This window comes from Strix uralensis, chromosome Z, assembly GCF_047716275.1.
Source record: "Strix uralensis isolate ZFMK-TIS-50842 chromosome Z, bStrUra1, whole genome shotgun sequence".
Taxonomy (NCBI): Eukaryota; Metazoa; Chordata; class Aves; order Strigiformes; family Strigidae; genus Strix; species Strix uralensis.
The window spans coordinates 20,879,779-20,903,866 of record NC_134012.1 but is presented as its reverse complement, the minus strand read 5'-3'; positions in this window follow the sequence as shown (position 1 = coordinate 20,903,866).

The window sequence follows — 24,088 nt, the reverse complement described above, 5'->3', positions numbered from 1 at the left end:
GGGGCAGGGAATGGTGGGTTTTCAGTCAGTCCACCACTCCTTCCTTCTCGGGGTCGGGGGGGAAGCACTCCTCTACATTTCTTCCCCTCTCATGTGGTTCCCCTCTCACGGGAGACAGTCCTCTATGAACTTTCTCTGTCATGAGTTCTTCCCATGGGCTGCAACAGTTCTCATGCTGCTCTGGCATGGGTCACCCCCACGTGTTGCAGTCCTCCCAGCACCGAACTACAACGATGGGGACTTATTCTTCCCACAGAGTCCTGGCCTCCTTTAAGCTCAGACACCTGTTCCGGTGTAGGGTCCTCCATGGGCTGCAGGTCAGCCTCTGCTCCTCCGGTGACCTCCATGGGTGGCAGAGGGGTGGCCCTCCCATCTCACCACAAGATACAGGGGGATCTCTCTTCGGCACACCTCCACCCCTTCTTCCTCCTTCCTTCCACTGACCTCAGTGTTCACACATAGGTGTCCTCCTCATAACTCCTCCTCACAAGAAACACCTCCCTCTAAGGTTCTCCCTCTTAAATACATTATTGCAGAGGCACAGCCACCATCGCTAATTGGCTTGGCCTTGGCCAGAGGTGCGTCCAATTCGAGCTTTCAAGAAGCTTCTCACAGGGGCCACTGCTGTAGCCACCTCCCCCGCTACCAAAAAACCCTGTCACACAAACCCAGCACAGTAACACTTTAATGTTTCCATTAGATATTTCACTTCTGCTTTAAATAAAACTTTTTTGCAAATTGGAAAAATTATTCAGACTTTGTCTGTTATAGAAAACTGAACTGCTTTAACAGTACTGCTGTTTTTAGAAAGGCATTATTTGCTTAGTGTGGACACTTTATACCACTACAGAAGTGCTTTACCTGCCACAGGTACTCCTGCACAGGAAGGATAATAAACTGTACAAATATAAATCAGTTTTAAATGGCTATAGATTCCCTTATTCACAGGATTAAGCTGTGGCAACTTTACCGTTTTTAAAAAAATATTTCATATCATCTTAAATCTATAATAAAAAGACCAGCTTTACTTATTTTAGCTAAATTAAAATAAAAAACCTCAACCCTTCCCCAACATTTTAAAGAAAGAATTACTGTAAGGATTTGCATTCCTTTTACTCAGTGTAATTTATTACAAAAATTGAAGACAAGCTGCTCTAAAATTTCTCCCATATACAAAGGTTTACCTCCTGGTTCTAAGAAGTCCATTCCTACCCTATTAGCTACCACTACTCCCAATTCTCTTAGAAGAATAAGATGAAAAATGGGACAGTAGAAGTCTTTTTCACTCTCCCCAAATATTTCTCTGAGAAACATTACAAAAGAGAATATTTCATATAAATTTGTTTGTTCTATCAGTATTTTCAGCTAATGGGTAGGCTTAGTTTTGAGTAAATTCAAGTAAGAATGCTTAAATTCAGGAACACCAAATCAAAAACACCAAATATTTAGTGGTTTTCATTCTTTAGCCTCAGTGTCCAGGAAAATGCATTGCAAATTCACACAACTGGGTAAATCCCAGTTAGGTCAGACTATATCTAGCAGGTGGATTTGACAAGTGAGCAGGGATACCAACCCTGATCCTACATACTACTGTAGTTTAGACCTACAGCAACCCACCCAGCTTCTGCACTGTTCCATGCTCTTCAGGACTGTCAGCCAAGACATGCTGCAAAAAGGCTGGATTTCAATGCAACTTGATTAGCACATGGTAAAACATGCCTTGCCAGCTACACTAAGGCTACACAAAAGCTTAAAGAAGCTGAGGGAATCAGAACAATCCCTAGAAACCTTCAGTCTCATGCCACTTTTATTTCCCCAAGACTCTGACCCTAGATTTCTCAGATCAACAGATCTGAGCTGGTGGTGGCCTCTGCACACCTGTGTTCTCTGCAGGGCTTGTCCAGGTCACTCAGTCTCTCACAGCAGCTCTGCAGCACACTTCATTAGTGATGATGGATAAACTGCCCTGGTCGGTAGTTTGTCAAAGTGATGCTGTCCCTGCACACCTTCACCCCTGGTGCAGCTGCTGCACACTTAAGAGGTGTGTGAACAGTCTCACAGAAGCTTCACGTGCCCGTGCAGCGAACACAGACCCTGGCTTGCACCAGTTCTTCCCTGATTTTGTGCCCATACTGACCTCATCCAAAGTTTTTCTTAAGTGCTAAAGTTTGTATAATGTGTTGCCTCTCCTTCTGATCTGTGATGAAAATGCAGGTTGCTACACTTCATCTCAAGCAAGGCACTGGCTGAGTCCTTGGTCCCAATACACTAATGCTGGTGTCTACCCTTGACAAAGGCGTTTGTGTCATTAGCTTCATATGAAGTTATAAAATATAAAAATAACTACAGCCTTGTGATTTAAAGGTTCAGCAGTTTAAAAAAGAAGGATGTTAAAAAAATCAGAGCTTTGAGCTTACAGAAAACACTATCTAGCAGAGCACACTATTACACCGTTGTTCAGGATGATATTGACATTGCTGTAATTCATCAAGCTATTATCAATCTACATAATTATAAATCAAGTCAGGATTAGAAAGTCCTGTGTATATGCTGAGCTGTTCATCTAAAACAGCAGCAGCAGCAAACAAGGGTCAAATCTTTAGGCAGGTATAAAATGTATGATTTTCTTCAGCTTCCAGGAAGAAAGTTTGCATACCTCTGAATATTTTTTCTTCCTTTCTCTCCTAAACTTTTGCATTCTGATTTACGTTATTAAGCTATGCAACCTTAGAGGTTCATAAAAGTCAATTTTGATATTTCATTCCTTTCTTGCACTTCCATTTTGAGAGTGTGAAGAGTATCCACCTGACAGAGAATATAAATAAGAGGTCTGTATTTCTACCTAATCCATGCTTGTTGAGGCAAATTACATCTCTCAGCACATGATGAAAGTGATATGTCAATGATCCATTCCCAGCAAAATTCCCATCAGTTTCTCCAGCAGCAGTTTTGCCAGATAGAGACTGGAACCAAAATAGAGAGAAATATTGGCTGCATATAAATTTGTTGTAATTATGCTGTTAATGTCACTGGGACTGACGTCTCAGGCAGTGATTCCAGGTCATTCATTCCCCTTGAAATCCTGGAATATTTAATGATTTCATACGAATCTTTCTAAAGAAAGTATATGACTTAATTCCCTCCTAATATAGAAAAGAACTCAAAATATAACCCATCTTTATCACAAACTAATAGGCAGATTAAAAAAAAAAATCCTTTCTTAAAATCTTATAGCTTTTGCATCTTATTTTTGGACGTTCTGAATGCTTGTGATGTCACACAGATGAAGAAATCAGGAGTAGGACTCTCAGTACAGGTTTTGCGCATGTAGGTAGTGAAGGCAGTGGTGACTTTTCCTCTATTCCTTGCCCATTTTGGGCACATGGAGCAGCGGGAACATCTCCCCACAGCCTAGACCTCACTATACTCCCTCAGGCTTGGAGAAATATCATCTGGAGGTTTCTCTGAGAGTTGCAACCAATGTGCACAAGGGCAGGGCTGCCACCCAGAGGGACAGGGCATGGGGAGAGGGGAAACAACAGGGCCATATGCGCCTGGGGCAGAAGCACTCCACAGTCCTGCCCTGGGCAGGCAGAGCCCCGGCAGCGATGTGGGTGGGGCCAGGAGCAGCTCTGGGGAGAAGGTCCTGTCATTTCATTAGGATTAGGATTGTGCCTCAGTGAATAAGAAAACTCTTCACTAAGGATGCAAAACCAAGAACATTTCTGGAGGTCTGATTTTCCCCTTAAAAAGTTTTAATGGAACCAACACAAAAAAAGCTTTTCAAAAGGTAAGGTGGAAAATAGGAAGCTTGTGATGCATGTCTTCAACTCATTAAGCTTTCCTTTTTGGAAAATATTTACTACAGTGTATTACAGCTAAATTAAATACGGTGAATGGATCTCTCCTAAGGGGATAAACTAAATTAAACCAGGAAGAAACCAAATCTAATTGTATTGCATTTATATAATCAAACAGCAGGAATTCCTTATTCCGACTCAGTACTTTACCTTTGGTTAGACTTACACTTCATCAATTAGAATAATATTTTTTTCACTTTAAACCAAAAAGGTGTGTGAGGAAAATCATAGGAGACAAAATATCTTTCAAATCTTACTGCATTTATATGTGAAGGATATATAACTTGCTAACAAATATTCTGAAGTTCCCGCTGGCAAATTATACCATACATTTTACACATTCTGCATCTCCTTGTTTAAATTATAGGGGAAAAAAATTATGACCTAGTTAACAAGATTACATTTTAGCTTTAAAAAATCCAAGAAAAGCTATATTCAACATTGCATGGGAAAAGTAAGTGACATAATAAGAAGGCTAACTCTTAAAAGAAATGGATGTTGAAAAAAGCTATAAACCTGTGTCATTCTCAGATTAAAAAGTAGACATCAGATATAGCACTAAGTATCCAAATGTCTTCAGCGCTTTTTGATCATTGTGTTTTGGGGAGCATCACTAGAACAACATAAGAGGGTTTGCACATTGGTCTGAAGTGTGCAGAGCTGCCTCACCCTAACCCCACCACCTCGAAATGGCTCCAGGGATGGATAATACTACACCTCCATGCTTGGAATCTCCATGCCAGCATATTTGTGTCCTGTCAACAAAAATTTCCTTGTTAGTGTACTGACAGATAACATCATTCCACAAGTGTCTATCTTCAGTATACTTACGTATGCAAGTACAAACCAAACTCCATTCAAATGGATCTGAGCTTACAAATTGTAATATTGAAAGAATATGAAACTTTCCATAAAAATATCTAATACATGATAGGATTTGCCATACTCCTGGGAATGTAAAGTTCATGAAGTGAGTCTAAGAGTGACTGGTGAAAAAACAGGCAAACAGATTTACCCATAAACATCAAATTGCACACACCATTAAAGCTCATAAGAGTGGAATAGATCCACAGCTTCCACTTTTCTTGTCTGCAAATCAAAAAAGGTAGGATAGTTCCTCCAAGTTCCCATTTATCCTGATTTATCACTTCTTTACTGGAAATGTGGGATCAGTTTACAAGCAGCTAAAGAAATCAGGCCCACTGAGGTCAGTGGGAGCAGTATTCTGGGCATGTCTTGGTCTTCTGTGATTTATGCAAACCACACAGAAGAGCAAACAGCAAAATAAGTTTGTTTATTCATGCACATACTTGTATTGCACTTCCCATACATACATGCAGAACATATGAATGGACAATAAAAAACTTTGCCATCATTTTAGACTATTAGTATTAGAGGAGCTTGACAGTTGACTGCAATGAGAAAGCATTTTGTCTAACACCTTCATGTCCTCAATGTTAAAAAATGGACTTGGTTTGAGCCAACACTCACATGAAATCATTGAAAAATTTTCTAGTTTTAGTATTCCTTAGGGACATAAGTTTGGTAAACATTTTTTTTAATCTTCAAAGTAGACATTTCTTTAATTCAATTATTCTCTCATTACTTTTTACAGAAAGAGACATAAACAAGTTTAGATTTCCTCCCACCACCACCACCTCTACTAGCTGCTGAGATGAGTGGAGCACATTCAATAAATGAGCAACAAAGTGATGTGTTCAGTGAATGCACACGTCAAGTTAGGAGCCTGTGAAACAAAATATACAATATAGCTCTATTAATGTGTAATAGGTCACAAATTTTGTGCATGGTGTTAATATAACGACACATCCTGTGCTATAAATGGCATACTTTGTAGTGGAAATATCATAACTGAGAATCCTGCTCTTGTTGGGGTAGACTAGTTTGCTTGCAGTACATAAGTCTAAAATGTCTATATCAGCCAGTTTTGTATTCAGCAGGCTAAAAAAGTGACACCCACGTGCCAGCAAGCTTATTAAAATATATACTTTTCATCTACATATACGGAAAGAGCTTCTTACAACTGTGAATTTCAGGATGAAGGCATCAGTTGTCAGTCTGAATTTATGCTTCATGAACACTAAAAGTCAGCCCACCAAAGTGTATTCATAGGCTGACAGATCTCAAGGCTGTACTGCAGCTGTGTGTTTGAGAATAACAGCTCAGAGGCAGGTTAAGAGGACAAGCTCTAATACAGATATAAAATCCCCAATAAACCTTACTTCATAGAGATATGACACAACATTGTTTATTGAAGGGCATGTCCTTCCCATCATACCTGGATGGACAAAACTTCTGGTTCCAAGTCTGTAGCACAAAGATAACAGAACACAAAAAATTCTGTCAATGGGCATTCGTAACTGCTTTGCCAAATGGAAAAGAGGGGCCACAAGGTCCTTTATCAGACTGATAAACCTTTCCCCAAGTCTTTATTTATCTTATTAAGGGCTGCAAGACTGGAAATCGCATGCAAGAGATGTTTTAATAGTGGCTTTATGTGTTTCATGGTACTTCAGTATGTGGCTCCATTTCTCAGCCCCACTAAAACTTCACAGAGAGTGCAGGGTCCAAATTCGGGCTCCCAGTACAGGACAGGCTCTGATGTACAACAACGGGTCCAGTGGAGGGTCCCCACAATGGTCAGAGCTAGAGTACGGGATGGAAGAGGGAGGTAGAGGCTGCTGAGATGGTTTAGTGGGGAAGAGAAGGGGAAGGGGATAGTTCACTGCTGTCTGACACTTCTTGAAGGTGGAAGGACAAGAAACAACAAGTACAATTCTGAACACAGGAAATTCTGACTTAACATTAAGAACACATTTTCATCATGACAGTGGACAAACAGTTGGGTGTGGCTCAAAGAGGTTGTGGGGGTCTCCATCCATAGAGATGGAGAACCTCAACTGGACATGGTCCTGAGCAACCTGTTGTCATTAGACCTGCTTTGAGCAGGGCATAGGACTAGATAACCTTTTTGTATCATAAAAAGCTTATATCATTTCATGATTCTATGATTCTTGGCATGCATTTGGGGTTTATTACAACCTTTTCCTGCCTGTTCATGAATTCAGTAGTGCAGTGCTGTCCCCACATATCATTTAAGCAAAGTCAGGATATCCAAATATTTTGCCTATCTACTCTTGCAAAAAGGCTTTCTGAAGAGTCCCATATACAAAAAGCAGTGAGCAGGATTACATGTTCCACACTCAAATTAATTTGATGCTCCCTGCAAAAGAGTAAAAAAAAAAAAAAACCCAACAGTAGATTGATATTATGGCCTGCAACAAGTCTTATATTTAAGAACACAACAATAAAGCATATTGGCTATGAATGCACAGTGCACATGGGCAGCCCAGCTCTACTGGTCACTTAGCAGCTTAAGACATACCATAAATATACAGCAGAACAAGGAGGCACAAAGAACTAAATGGAAACTCTTATCAACTGCATTAATTTTAGCAGAAGAATCAAGTCTCCACTAACATGACTTCTTTTCAATCAGGCTATGAATCTACATTTTCACATCTCTCCTTTAGGCTGATAGAACTAATGCAGTGCTCAGGGATGTTGTTACAGCCTTGCTGCAAGTCCACCACACACAAGCAGCCTTGTTCATTCAGTGCCACAAGACTAGAAACATTTGCTTGCCCAGACTATTTCAGAAATCCTATAGGACTGGATCTAGACATTGATTTTTGTCTTAATACACAATACAGCATATTTTATTCTCACTTTTTTTGCTGGGAGTTTCTTGCTACTTTACTTGAGATGGTCTTCTAGCTACTCCACCAACTATGATCTAGACTTCTTCTCTAACATCACATGTAAGATGTCTCCTACTCCATGACTAGATCCATTTTATAGACCCAGGATACAGAAATATGTTGCCTCATTTGACTATTTATCCCTTACTGAGTTATTTGGATAACTTCCTTTACTGAGTTATTTGGATAATTTACAGCTCTTGTTTTCATAGAAATCAAGGTCAGAACAGACTTCTAGACTATGTTTCCTAAATTCCTTGGTCCGCCACTGCTGTAAAGCCTCACATAAGAGTTGTGCACTGTAAATGTTAAGATTAATTTACTATACTATTAATTTATTTTAAGGTTAATTATTATTTGGGACAGTTCAGAGTTTTCCCCGCTTATTAGGCACAGTGTGATGCAGGGCTGAAATGCAGGGAAATGAGTTGAGGGATAACCATCTGTCAAACTTCTGACTGCATCTCCCAAGAGGACCTCATCAGCAGGGTATTAATTCAACAATAAAACAATGAAATGAGCTTCCTTCAGGCACATGAAGGACAAGAAGCTGACTGGGAACAGCCAGCATAGATCTATCAGGGACAAATTCTGCCTGACCAAGCTGATTGCTTTCTGTGATGAGATGACTGGTGCTGTGGACAAGGGATGTTGTATACCATGGCTTTAACAAGGCTACATGGTTTCTGGTAGCAAGTTTGTAGCCAAATTGGAAGGATATGGACTGATAAGCAAATGATAAATTGAGTGGAAAATAGACTGGACTTTTGGACTCAAAGAACTGTGATCAGCGCTATTGGTGACCAGTAAAGGGACTAGAGGCAAAATCTGTAAAATGTTTTTATAAACAACCTAAACTGTAGGACAGACTGCACTCAGAGAGTTTGCAGCTGATATCAAACTGGGGGTGGGGAGGGGCAGTATGGGAACAGTCAGTACCCTGGAGGTCACAGCTGCCCTTCAGGGAGATTTCAGGAAGACTGAGAAACTGGCTGATGTCAGTCAGCCCCCTTAAGTTCAGTGAAGGCAAATGCAAAGTCCTGCATGTAGTACAACAGTACATAATAATCCTATGGGTCAATACAGGCTGTGATCCACTTGACAAAGGAGCTTTGCATAAAAGACATGGGAGTCCTAGTGGGCAGAAGGAGTCTGCAGAGATCCTTTGCAGCAAAGGATGCCAGTGGTGGCCTATCTTTGCTTGGGCACAGAAGTAAGGCCAGGTACTATCTTGCCCTGCTGCTCAGCACCACTGAGATGATACTGGGAGTGCAGAGTCGAGGTTTGGGCCCCTAGTGCAGGACAGACCCTTATCTACGGGACATAGTCTACTGGAAGGTCCCTGTGATGGTTGGAGCTGGAGCAGAGGCTGTAAAAGGGGAGGTGGAGGATGTCGGGCTGGTTCAGCCTGGGGATGAGGAGGGGAAGGTGGTGAGGACAAAGATGGAGACAGGTGATGTTACTGTTTTATGAACCCTCATGAGGGGCTGCAGTGGGGACAGAGAATTGGGGCAGGCCTCAGAGAGGCTGTGGAGTCTCCATTCTCAGAGATGTTCAAACCTCAATGGGATGAGGTCCAAGGTCCCTGCCTACCTACAGGGTTCTATGATGTCATGACTCTGCAAAAGGCTCCACAGCAATGTGATTTCCTGCTATTTGACTCTCTGCCTGACAGAATACCCATTCTCTGGTGATGAACTCACACAGGGTTGTTAGAAGCCAAGAATCAAGGAGAATTTATATGGCTGGTCATTATCGTTATGTTAAACAAATTATACGGAACCCTGTTGAAAACACCAAAAAGCCTCACATAAATACATACTATTAAATTAAGCACCATTTCTGGATGTTGTATTTTGGGAAGAAAAACATTTACAGTCATTCAAATCCTAGGTAGTCTTCACCTAAAGATTCTTATAAACGACAGTCCTTTTTGAGAATGTAGCCCTTCAAAACTTCAATTCCATATAGAAAGGCTGAACTTGGAGATTTATTTATGCTGCTTTCTTCAACACATAGTATTGACATGTTTTGGGGGGTAAATGATAGAAAGAGCTGTATGTAATAAACTTCATCTTACATGCAATCTATTTATTATACTTAAAATAAACCACAGTATGTTGCTCATGGAATTGGAAATTTCTAACTAAAAGTTTGTCTGTCACTAATTTACCGAGAAGGTTGTTTTGCCTCAAATATAAGCTTCTCCTTTAACAGTATATATTTTATCAATGTTCTGCAATGTCTTCTTTGGGAAAAAAGGAAAAAAAAATAAAGAGACAGAAATAAAATTGAATCTTTTTTATTTCTTATGCTGGATGTAAGTATAATTTGGACTGTACCACACCTTTTCTAATCACTAACGAGAGGAGGATTAGAGAAAATCTCCTTCCCCTACTGGATGCAGAGGGAAACATGGTAACTAAGGATGAGGAAAAGGCTGAGGTGCTCAACGCCTACTTTGCCTCAGTCTTTAGCAGTGGAACTGGCTGTTCCCTGTACACCCAGCCTCATGAGATAGGAGATGGGGAAGGGAAGCACACTGATGTCAGCACAGTTGAAGAGGAGGTGGTCAGAGACCTGCTACACTACTTGGATGCACACAAGTCTGTGGGACCGGATGGGTTACACCCAAGGGTGCTGAGGGAGTTGGCAGATGTGCTCGCCAAGCCGCTGTCCATTATCTACCTGAAGTCATGGCTAACTGGGGAGGTCCCATTGGACTAGAGAGTGGCAAATGTGACACCCATCTACAAGAAAGGCAGGAAGGAGGATCCAGGTAACTACAGACCTGTCAGTCTGACCTCGGTGCCAGGGAAGGTCATGGAGCAGATCATCTCGGGTGCCATTAAAAGTCATATAATGGACAACCAGGGGATCAGGCCTAGTCAGCATGAGTTTATGAAAGGCGGGTCCTGCCTGACAAACCTGATGTCCTTCTACAACAGGGCGACCCGCTTATTGGATGAGGGAAAGGCTGTGGATGTTGTCTACCTTGACTTCAGTAAGGCCTTTGACACTGTTTCCCACAGCATTCTCCTGGCGAAACTGACTACTCGCGGTTTGGATGGGCACACGCTTCGCTGGGTAAAAAACTGTCTGGATGGCCGGGCCCAAAGAGTTGTGGTGAACGGAGTTAAATCCGGTTGGTGGCCGGTCACGAGTGGTGTCCCCCAGGGGTCGGTTTTGGGGCCACTCCTCTTTAATATCTTTATTGATGATCTAGATGAGGGGATCGAGTGCACCCTCAGTAAGTTTGCAGACGACAGCAAGTTGGGTGGGAGTGTTGATCTGCTCGAGGGTAGGGAGGCTCTGCAGAGGGATTTGGACAGGCTGGAGCGATGGGCTAAGGCCAACTGTATGAGTTTTAATAAGGCCAAATGCTGAGTGCTGCACTTCAGCCACAACAACCCCCAGCAGCGCTACAGGCTTGGGGAGGAGTGGCTGGAGAGCTGCCAGTCAGAGAGGGACCTGGGGGTGTTGATTGACAGCCAGCTGAACAGGAGCCAGCAGTGTGCCCAGGTGGCCAAGAAGGCCAATGGCATCCTGGCCTGTATCAGAAATAGCGTGGCCAGCAGGGACAGGGAAGGGATCTTACCCCTGTACTCAGCACTGGTGAGGCTGCACCTCGATGACTGTGTTCAGTTTTGGGCCCCTCACTACAAAAAGGACATTGAATCACTTGAGCGTGTCCAGAGAAGGGCAACGAAGCTGGTGCAGGGTCTGGAGCACATGTCGTACAAGGAGCGGCTGAGGGAACTGGGGTTGTTTAGTCTCGAGAAGATGAGGCTGAGGGGAGACCTCATCGCCCTCTACAGCTACCTGAAAGGAGGTTGCAGAGAGCTGAGGACAAGTCTCTTTAACCAAGTAACAAGTGATAGGACAAGATGTAATGGCCTCAAGTTGTGCCAGGGAAGGTTTAGAGTGAATATTAGGAAACTTTTCTTTACAGAACGGGTAGTTAGGCGTTGGAATGGGCTGCCCAGGGAGGTGGTGGAGTCCCCATCCCTGAAGGTGTTTAAGAGTAAAGTTGACTTAGCGCTTGGGGATATGGTGTAGTTGGGAACTGTCAGTGTTAGGTCAATGGTTGGACTGGATGATCTTCAAGGTCTTTTCCAACCTAGACAATTCGGTGATTCTGTATTTCTAGATCTGATTTTTTATGACTTTCATTTCAACACTCTATGAGACACCCAGACTGTGAGGCTTGCACCAATTTCTTTGGTGAGAACAAGGCAGGTTTTTCCTTCCCAGCTCACCCAGCCTAGTGCCCTACATTACTATGACAAAGGGCAGTATCCTGCCTTTCACCGTGTGGATAGTCACAGCTAGGTGCTTGCTCCCAGGCTACGTGTCTTGAATAAAGTATCACAACTTTCAGCTGCATGGATTAAGGGACAGGAGGCAAGGGGAAGCAACACTATGCATGAAATCCATCAATACATACCGCAAGTGAAAAGGGTACCAAGAGACCAGGGTGTCCCTACTCCCAGACATCTCACCTTCAGGAAAAAAAATCATAGGAGGAGACAGTGAGAATGGAAAGGTGACCTCATGGCTTCAGATCACAGGTCAAACAAGCAGAAAATGAATTTCTGCAGTAGTTTTTGCTCTGAGTGTTTTCTCCTCTCTATATTAACTTCTCCACCCTTGTTTCTCCATCCAACTGCTCTCCTCCCAGATTAGCCCTGCTGAAAGGACATGCACACAAGGACAGACTGCGAAGCCTCATAGCTACTTGGATTCTTGGGACATGTCTCAAGCATGTGCCAAGTCAGGCAACAAGTAAACCAGTCTGGTAAGCCATGAGCCCACCAGACCAACCCCACTGACAGCTTGCAGAAGATCTGGTACTGCTAGGACTATCAGTCAGCACCACCACTTCTGCAGGGCTGTCAGTCTTCTGTTCTCATCTACTGATTAAGCCACTACTTGAAAGAGGTCTGTTCAAAACAAACTTTAAATGTTTTAAGTTGTTATTAAACATTGATTGTCCTAATTGAATTGATCAAATTTCTCTCATAAGAAAGTCAATGGCAATGCCAACAGCAGACATGAAAAAAATGCACTTTCTTTAATACCATTTGTTTTCATGTTCATCTGTTAGTTTAAATCAAATGTACTTTAACGGTTTGTGTTGTACATTGACATAAGCCTTGATGGTATCAATAATTTATGCAGTATTCCGTATGTCTGTGTTATTCTAAGATATGATGGATGCAAACTTTTTTTTAAAAAAGCCGTGAACAGCTCCATTGCCTCAGTATGCAGAGTAAACAGCAGAAAATACCTGGTTAATGATTCAGAGAAATTCTGATAAGAAATTAACTACTTTAATATTTTGCTGAAAAGTATTGCTATGAGCAAATATTGTTGGCTTCTTACTTTTCTTCAGAAGAGAATGAATTAAGAACATTAATAAAACTTAAATTAAACAATTTAATTAGGCATCTGATCCTTTAGGGTGAAATTCATTCCTCACCACACAAACTCAAATAATTGGGTAACATGGATAGGGTTAATTAGATACATTTTATAGAGCTCTATAAAAGTGATACACAGTACAACTCTTGGATAAAAAAATAAGGAAATATGACTATAAACATATTAGTGTAATGCTGTGACAGAGATTTTTAAATGTGCAAGGGTTGGAAAATTCTAAATTACATCTCCCACAGCAACTGTATCTCAGCAATAATGCATATATAAAAATGTCAAGTCTAATGCTACATACTGTACGGTATTAAAAAAAAGTCTCTATAACTGAGTAGATTTATTTAGGACTATTCTGGGATTCAGAAACTCCACAGAATATCTCAGGGACATTCATTTCCTAATTCAGCAAAGTATTTAAGCAAACATCTAATATTGGGCATGCAGCCAGTCTTTTTGATGACAGCCTCAATCACATAGTTATAACCAGAAATAAAGTTAGTGTTTCACTGAAATAGAGCTACGTAAAATCTATAAGACATGTTCTATGTAGCCAAAGTCTGTCTCTGGTTTTTGGGTCGGAGAAGTTGTACGATGCTAAGCATGTTATATACGTCAACATTATTTCTTTTCAGTGGTGTTTATATAAGCTCTGCTGTATTTGTCTGTATTTTTTGCTGATCCACAGAGAAAAGCTACATTCAAGCTGCAGATAACATAAGGCCTGATCCTGCACTTGAAAGTAATCAGTCTCTGCTGCCTCCAATGTCAAGTGCAAGCTCATAATGAACCAGATAGTGTTAATCTGCACCATATGAAGCATAAGGCACAGTTGTCAAGCTACAGATTTCTGAGAAATGCATGAGTAGTGCACCAAAAAATGACACTGAAGACAGACAAACACACACATTTTAGTAGGCAATATGACAGCCATAAATATCTTTTGTCTACACTCTGTGAGATGACCTCACCTAGCTACACTTGAGGGACATCAGAAACTCCAAATTAGGGGGAGGAAAATGAAACCATAACTTGGATTCATGTTAATGACTACCAGTAACTTCACAGTGGGTGAAGAAATTCTGGTGAGAGTGTGGTGTGACTAAAAAAAAAAACATTTCAGAAAAAATATGCATAAAGAGATAGTCAAATACGAGTATGTAACTAAAACAATCTTTCTGGAAAGACTGCCCTGCAGAGATAGTTTGCACCAATTATGTTCCTTACCATCTTCCTTGAGAAACATCTGCATATGTTGGAGGCTGAGAAATACAGACAGATGGAAAAAAAACAACACCAAAAGTAAGGTTTTGGTACAGACCTAATAATAGAGAGGTACGTGTGATATCTTCTTTTTCTTAGACATGTATTTCTAACAGACTCTGAAATAATTCTGAAAATATTTAGATCATTTAGCTAAAATTATATTTTATTTTTCCCAGAGTTAATTAAGATATGCGTTAAGATAGCTGCATATTAATGAACAGTCATTTTTAAAGGAAAGGAGTGCCTTACTGTCTATTTTTAATATTTAACCACTTTCACAAGACCCCATCTCCCTCATTTGGTCATTTTCAGTGACGCCCAAAAAATAACTGTCAACCCTTTCAGAGACTGAACAGTGGGTTTAAAAAAGAGGAGCTCAGTGCAGAAGAAAAGGTCTGTGTTGGCCAGATTTAGCAAGGAGCAATTTCCCATGAGGTTTCCAGCAGCGCTGGTGGTACAGCTGGTGTTGGCAGACCTCAGTGTCCAGCAGCAGTGCCTGAGCTGCCAGTCCTGCCTCCAGACCCTGGGTGCTGCCCACCCTGGGCTGTTCATGTGCCTTGACCAAAACTTTTTGCCACTCCCTTTGGTTAAGGTTGTCTGAAATGAATTGTCCAAATCTTGATCCCAGTCATATTTCTGTGTGACTACTGCTTCCATAAGTTAGCTCCTAAATTTTACGCTGCAACAAACTTGAAGAGTAAAGCCTTTTGCACATAAAGAATTTTGCCTGTCGTTCATGGTATCTCAGTGTGCTTTTCCTGCCCTAATGTACACTGATGGTCCAAAGAGAAGATATTGAAGTAATCAAAGTCCTAATTGAGCATCCTCTGTGCCAGCTGGGGATTTGGTGGTGTGTTTTGAGTGCTCCACACCTTTCAGGATCCAGAAATTCATCAGCCATAGAAAGTCTGAGGGCTGTAGCACTTCTTCTCTTTGAGCTACATCTGCAGCTGGGATTTCAAATTTACAACAAATGTTGAAGCATTTGTGGGGTCAGAAGGAGGAACATTTTCCACAGACAGAGGATCTTTTTCAAGAGGAAGAAATGGAACAATGCCTGACTGCAGGATGATTGGAAAAGGTTTGAGTTTTTTTTATTGTTGTTGTTTTAAGTCATATGCAGACAAAGTCTAGGCTGTACTTTGTTGATATTTGTAGGAGGAGGTTAATTAGTGTTGGCAGAAGTCTCAGCAGCAATTAGTTAGTCATATAGTACTGTCTGCTCCCAGCCTTATAGAATAGAGACAAACAAGTTTAAAAGGCAGGGGGAGGGAGGGAGGAAGGGTTTCTTCTCCACAATCCTTGACAGAAAAACCATTTAGCAAAACAAACATAAAATAATTGGATTCTTTTTCTTTGCTTTCTTTCCCTCTTCTCCAGCTAAGTGTTTGATTTAGTTGCTTTCTTTACTCTTTCCAAGTCTTACATGTGTTGAGTAGCAATAAAGGTGGCTGTGCCTCTTTTCTGTAGTAACTACAAAAGCACGTTGGGAGTTATTTCAGTGCTCTGTATGGTGCAAAGATTGCCTGTGAAATTTTGATAATATAGATCAAGGGGACAAATTAGACAGATTAGTCTGGATCTTTTCTTTAATAAATCCACCACACCATACAATATTCTTTGTCCCCATATTCTTGTGCTTTGCTTTTTCCACAAGGACTTTTTATCAAAACACTCTTGAACATATTTTCTGTTTCTTCAGGGAGAAAAAAAAAATCTTCTGTAATGCATTTGTATTAGAACATGGATTTTTAAGGGCTAAATGTACAGTCTTGCACTATTGGCTTTCATGATTTTGAAAGTGTGTTTGATTTCCCTAGGTGTGTAAAGAGTAGCTGAACAAAAATTTGTTTTTATCTAGCCAATATTTGGAAACACCCTGGTCCCTATGTTTTCTATTGATTTCCAAGTCATACAGATTTTGTCCTACAGATCTCAGTCAGTGCACTTCTAGATATGAAAATATCTACCAAGATAACATACTTCACTGAAAGGCAGCACCTACAGAACCATTTTTGTAAAACATAATTGTGTATTGGTCAATCTCACCTAAATTAAGATGAGAAATCTGTATTTAACTAACTTTTAAATCCCCTGTTATTTATTTACCAGAAAGGATTACTGCCTACATAAAAATCCTGCAGAAAAAAGTAAGCAGCGTCCTTTTGGTAACAATTATGTCTTAGGGTCCTATAGGCACACAAATAGGTCCCTCCAGCCTTCAGCTGCCAGATCATAAATTGCTGCAATGCAATACTGTTTTGATGGCTAGTTGCCAAATCTACACTGCTCCAGGGCCTACTCCCTGTTTCATAAAGAAGTGGAACTAGAACCTTTAGAACTAGCTTTGTATCTTCACTCTCATGCCCAAAAACTGCTACAAAGTGTAGGTTTCCAATATAAAAGCGGAAGAAGAAAAAATGCTGTTATTAATATATTTCCTATGCTCTTAAAACAGCAACTCTGAACAAAATGTAAGCGTCTCCAGATTATACCCAAGAAAACACAAACATCTGTGGCTCAGGGTAAGTGGAACAAGAAGATTAAAAAAGAGTAAGAACTACAAGTTTTCATGGTGTGTAGTAGTGCTCTAATGAGCATTAACCTTCACAACAAATATGCTGCCTAGAATTAAACTATTTCCCCAGTCTATTAGCACTGATGCATGTTATCTCACTGGCCATTGAGGTACTGCTTTTCAAAGTTATATTAAGTTACTTACACCTGAACATCATCTTTTTTTTCAAGTCCCTTGTATCTCCTGGTTCAATTATCTTATATATGTGTAACTTTGGTGTTTGTGCACATATAGTTTTGTATATTATTCATTGTGCTTGATAGATTTTTATTTCAGATTTATTAGTTGCTATTGCTGTTGCACCTGGTGGATAAAGGTAAGACACTGAAGGCTCTTACATGACTTAGGAACAGCAAAAGCAGATGGAAAATGTGCTCCAAATGGGACTTAACCCTACCCAGACAGAGCCCTTAGAAGGCTTTTACTGATTCACTACAAGTTTTGAGGTAGGCAAAACAAAAGAAAGCAAAAATAATGCTAGAGTATAGCAGAAATATCATGTGAAAATTACAAAAGATTAAAAAAAAATATTAAACTCTACACAGCATACCTGACTATTCTACAGGCAATGTTATATGTGTTAGTGGTACACATATATCACTACACGTACGTAAAGTATCACATTTAGTACAATTGTTTTTAAATGTAATGTATTGCTTTATTTTTACAAATTGTACTACAGAGCATTTATGAGTCTACTGCTAAATGCAGTACTACCATAAATAATTTAAATCAAATTACATTTGTCAGCTAAACCAACTGATACAGTATCCTTGATTTTTTTATTGCAGTTGTCCCCTTGCTTGTTGACTGGTAAAAATCAGTATTCTGAAATTGATCTTCCAGCCATTAGAATGAATTAATGATGCCCTACTAGGTTTCCAATGGAAGGCAAAGATTTTTCTTTTCATTTCCATTTCATCTGACACCAAGGATACTGATAGCACTGTGTAAACAAGTGTTTTAACACAAATACAAATTATCAGTGAAAAAAATAAAAAACAAAACTAAAAAAGCATCTCAACAATGAAAAAATTCAGTAAATGATTTTTTTTTTATCAGATCTGGGCATGAGATTTATAAAAGCCTCCAGTTACTTGAGCTCATATGATAGAGCTCCGCTGCTCATAACCCCAGCATCACTGCAGGACATGGGGAACACACTCAACAGTGCAAACTGCCCATCAACATCCCCACATGCTCCACCAACCTCAGGTTACACATTTCACCATCTGGGAGAGTCAAGGAATTGCCAAATCCAGAGGTGGACACAGGGCAGGAGATGACAATAGCTTTTTGTAACCCTTGTCATTGTCCACCAGGTGGTCTGGGGATTGCAGCTGAAGTTGAACTGTTAAGGTTAACTGTTAAGGTTAACTGTTAACTACTCACTGCTCAGCTACCCCTTGGATACATAACCTCTCCTGCTCACTGCTGGCAACCCTTGTGTCAGTGTGGTCATGCCCAGCAGCTGGCCCCCAGTCTGGAACTGACACTGGATGCACTTGGGACTGACATATGCATAGCTCAGAAGTTACAGATTTCCTGTTTCTCTTGTTACTCCTTAAACATACAAAGATCTCAAGTAACTTTAGGAACTTTCAAAATGGTATGAGTAATGAAAAAATCACTCTTCACCAAGCCACTCATTTGTTTTATGCCCCAGTGATATCAAATGCCTAGAAGTTCTCTGTGAGGGATGACCTTGTCACAAGAAGGCTCTGAGCAGCATACAGGAGGAACATCATCAGAAATGCATCAGTACATGAGTTGTGATGTGATGCATTCTTGTAATCTCCATCAGAAATAAACACCAGACTCTTCTGATTTCTGCTTACATATCCTCACTGACTCCCTAATAGATCACTCACTTCCCTGTACAAGACTTACTGCAAGAAAAGATCAGATTTTTATGAATTTACAGCATTTTCACTATTTGCTGGACAAAGCCATCTGTTCACCACAGCTCTGATACCAAAACTGCCAAACACTTTTGCTTAGAGTAGGATATCTTCCTTGAATCTGTATACTCAGTAATTTGTAACTCTGTATGTTCAGTTGGTTACCCTTCAGAGAATAAGCATCTTCCAACAATAACCTAGAATACCAATACACAATTCATGTGTTGAAAAGAACATGTGACCAGCCAAGAGCTGGGAGGCTCTCAGGGCTAAACACTTACTGGCTAAAGCAAAGCAACTATCTTCATTCATTCATATGGCTGAAATATACAGTTACACCAAGAGAAATTCTTAAAGGTCCGTGCTGAGAAACAAAAAAAAGCTTTAAGAAATTGTCTCAGTTCTTCTACATTTTGTGCTCATAAATTTTATTTTTAAACTTTAAAATGCACAAAAAAGAATCTTAGAAGGAAATGTTAATTTTATTATACTTGCAGACTAATTGTTGAGAACAAATATTTTGGTTTGCAGCAATGCAAATATTTCCATTTGATAGGCAAAAGCACTAATAATATTGATAATAAACTCCGAATTATTGACAGTGATTATTTCTTGTAATAATATGGGATCCAGTTTTCAGACTTGTATTATCTAAGTCCTATTTCTGAATCTCTAAAATCTTGCAAGCAAAGCATTTTTTTTTTCTATTATATTATACATTGCTATTCTTCCCTTAAAAATCCTTTAAAGACTGTTTCTTGAAAATAACTCTTCAGACATCCAGAAGAAATAAGGTAAGGAAATAGAAATAGGAGTCTGAGCACAGGAGGTCCTGGACAGAATCACAGAATCACAGAATCATCTAGGTTGGAAAGGACCTTGAAGATCATCTAGTCCAACCGTTAACCTAACACTGACAGTTCCCAACTACACCATATCCCTCAGCGCTATGTCAACCCGCCTCTTGAACACCTCCAGGGATGGGGACTCCACCACCTCCCTGGGCAGCCCATTCCAACGCCTAACAACCCGTTCTGTAAAGAAATACTTCTTAATATCTGGTCTAAACCTTCCCTGGCACAACTTGAGGTCATTCCCTCTTGTCTTATTGCTCATTACTTGGTTAAAGAGGCTCATCCCCAGCTGTCTGCAACCTCCTTTCAGGTAGTTGTAGAGGGCAATGAGGTCTCCCCTCAGCCTCCTCTTCTCCAGACTAAACAACCCCAGTTCCCTCAGCCGCTCCTCGTACGACATGTGCTCCAGACCCTTCACCAGCTTCGTTGCCCTTCTCTGGACATGCTCCAGTAATTCAATGTCCTTTTTGTAGTGAGGGGCCCAAAACTGAACACAATAATCGATGTGAGGCCTCAGAAGGGAATAGGTCTGTCAGGAAGGTCTAAAGATGGCAAAATGGCACATAGAAAAGTAAACAAATTGAAAGGTGAGGATACAAAGGAGGCCATCTTTTCCTATTGTGATCCTGAGGCAGAACAGTTATTAATTAGACACAACCCCTATAATAATTTCATGTGCAATTGCATCATTTTGGACAAAAGTCCAAAACAAACAAACAAACAAAATCATTGGAATGAAACCTGAAGAAATCCAAGTCAGCCTTTGCCTCCCTTTTCTAACTGAGCACAGCAGAAATGCACACACAAAGATGAAATGTGTTATCATCTAATGAAAGGGCAGAGTTGGCCTGTGAGCAACTAATAAAATGCAACAGGAATATGCATGCAGAAAGGGTTGGCCGAGGGACAGAGCAGTAGACAATGAATTCACCAGAAAGGCAGCTTTTAGGAAAGTCTGTTGGCAGCAAAGATGATTGAAATTCTGAACAAGCAAAAGATTTTTCATCGTTTTTGTGGAAATTTTGTAGATATTATTAAACAGAGTTGAATCAAAGAAACACCTGACTCCATTGTCCATTTCTCCTCAAAAAGATTTATCAAGCCATTCAGGTCAAAAGGAATAATACATAACAAGGTGAAGATTGTGTGCTCTTCTATATCAGTCTGGAAAACTGATTTAAATGAAAAAGAAAGTTCTAACAAATACTGGACTGGTTGGCTGGTTTTCCTTCCCTCCCCTCCCTCATTCCTTTAAGAAAACATAATAATCAACATTTTAAAATATGTCTGTAGAATTTGACCCAAAGACATGGAAATCAATGGGCACCACCATATCGGCTTCAGAGAATAGTTTATGAATTTAAATTATTTTGTTCTTAGTGTCTTGATTTTTTCTTCTGATTCAAGAGCATGGAACTGCTCTCAGGACAATAGCTAAGTAGCTTTTTGCAGGGCTCAAGGCCCCAGGTCAGAGATTGATTTGTTTTTCTTCCTTTTTGAAAAAGAATTATAATTGGTTAGAATTATCATTTATCTTTTAATTTTGACACAGCAGAAGAAATCAAGGGAATGCATTGCCATGTGGGGAGGGAGTGGGAGAGATAGTATCTCTTTTCATTTATAAACACATACATGCAGAAGGGGAGAATATGAACACAGATTTCTTTACTTCAAAGGATTTCCAAATGTTCTTGACTAGCTGTTATTTTCCTAAATTGGCTTATACTGTAGGGATCAATTAAAATATCATTGCTGATAAATTGCTGCAGGGAAACTGCAAGTCTGGACATGTATAGCCTCATTTCATGATGCAGTATGTACTCATATGATTTACTGTGCAAAAAGATTAAATAAATGGAAAGTTTAAGAATTCTTTTTCAGTATATCTGAATACATTTGCAAAAAAAAAGAGGAAAGGGTCACTTTGAACAGGACATTACAAGGATCAGGTTTTATATGCTGTTTGCTTACCTTTATGCATCCATCTCAGGTGCATGAATTAAGGATCTTGTCTCCCACAAATGTAACAAAACCCCCCAGAGGATAACAGAGCACTTGTCTGCACTGTGTGCATATGAAACAAGGTTCCTCACTGGTGGACGTAAGTTTACTGTACACATTATTTCTTGATACCGCAGCATTCCCTGGTCTGGACACCATAACCAACCACTCAAAATAAGCTGCTATCTGTTTCTGGATAAAATTAATTACAAGTGAGGGTCAGGTCTGTCTTGAAGCTCTATTATACCCCTTTGCAGCAGCACAAGCCCTTCGTGGAAACACACACTGGATTGTTAAACATAAACGTGATTTTAAGCAGCCCTTTAGAGGTTACATTTGAAAACCAGAGCTTTGCAATGGCTACTGGGTTGAACCAAGGCCAGAGACTGAGACGCGTCTAACACTTTACAAGGATCGCTTAGGATTTAACAGAGATTAAATGCAAAGATATATAATGCAAAAACATCATTCTGCATGGGAGGTTTTTATTCTTTTGTATTTCTTGCTCCTTTCGTTGTTGCTTGCTATTCAGCAAGTAAGATGCATTCTCTCATAAATGCTTTTAGACCTCTCTCTATACTGACCATACTAAGATATTCTAATAGGAAGCAGAAATGTACCTCCTGTTTCAAACTAGAAGGAGCAGCACCTTGTGTGTCGTGACAAAGATGGTAGCTCATACCCTGAAACAGAGACTTCCAACTGATTATTTTGCATCACCATGCTCCATGAAATGCAAGTCAAACCATGACTAACACTGAAGAGCCCCGTCAGTACCTCCTGGTACAGGAATGCAATATTTCATCAAGCCAGTTAACTTGGCTAGCTTATGTAAATTGTGAAATCAAGATAAGAAAATTACCAAATTCATATTTAAAATGCTAGCCAGTATATGCAGGAATAATTTTGCACCTGCAGTTTTCTGCAGGTTTTACTTGATTTTTTTTTAGTCCACTTAATACAATTTTAGCAGCAATATACTATTCAAATAAACCTAGCCCATAAATTATGCAGGCATGAGAAAAACACCAGACTGAGTCACCACTAAGAAACCAACCCTTAAAATTTCATACCTAATAATCTGTAAATGGAAGAATAATACATGCTTCAACTTTGCCTTGATCAGTAACAAATGGCTGTACTTTTAAATAAAAGTTTTATTGGTGGAATTAGAGTTTAACCCAAAAGCAAACAATTGCATACTGCAAAAAAATATACAACCTTTTTTCCTCTCTTAGTCAATTTCCCTTTTAGGTCCCAGTGTCTTGATCACCACTGTTTGATGAATCAGCTTTTCTGATAACTAGAGGTGCAGAGCCATCATCTAATGAAAACACTCTGCATTTTACGAGTCCCTAGGCTGTAGTTCTGCATATTAAAATAGAATTTCGATCTCAGCATAAGAAATAAAATCAAATCTAGCATCTGTGGCTTGAACAGAACAGATAAAAATGCTGCTCATTTAATTTTAACAATATTTTTTAATGTTAGACAGTATAAAAAGAGGCTATGGATGTAATTAAAAAATGACTATAAATTAGAAATAAATAGGTAGAAATCAGCACAATTGTTCAGTACATTGACTAGTTTCATTAATCTTGCAAATTTTATAGCAAAGAATTTCAAGTCCTATTTAAAAGTAACAGAAGTATTATTTTACCACCTATTACATACTGCTTTAATCTGTTCAGTAAAGGATAGATCTAAGGTGAATGGACTTATCTCATAGATCTCTTTGGGGTTCTTAACTCTTTTCAGTGAAAAAGTTAATTTTTTTTTAGATCCCATAACAGCACCTTAACCTTTTTAAAGATATTGCACATGAAAGGCACAGATACAGTCTGCTAGGAGGTACTGAGAATGACGGGATTTTAGGAGACAACTGAATCTCATTTCAATCTATTCACATGAAAGACATTCTTCCTTTAGCTGAGTGATACAGGAACAGAAATACTTAACACTAATGTTAAGGCAAAACAGCCTTGCATTCAGTCCACTGCAATTACACTATACTACTTTTTGTCTGGCGTGGCTTTCCTCCCTCCCACGTAAACTGAGAAAATTCTCTTTTTTTTTTTTTTTTTTCCCTTTCCCTTCCTTTCCCAAAGTGGGTTTAGCAGACCTCTGTAAAGGTAACTGTCATTCTGAATTTTACAAAGGTCCCATGGTCTTTGGACAGGTTAATGTACATGCTTTCTCCTGCTGTGGAACTTAGCTCTATAAGGGACAGTCTTTATCACTGTTTCTTTGCTGTCACACTTTGGTTTTGTTAATAATGTTTTCTTGTATAAATTTTCCCACAGAAGGCCTGGGAATTAAGTAACAAACAATTAAAAAAATGCTGCCACAAAGAATTACAACAAATCCTGTTTTTAAATTTTCTGTTTCCTTCAATTATTCCTCTTTTTAAGAA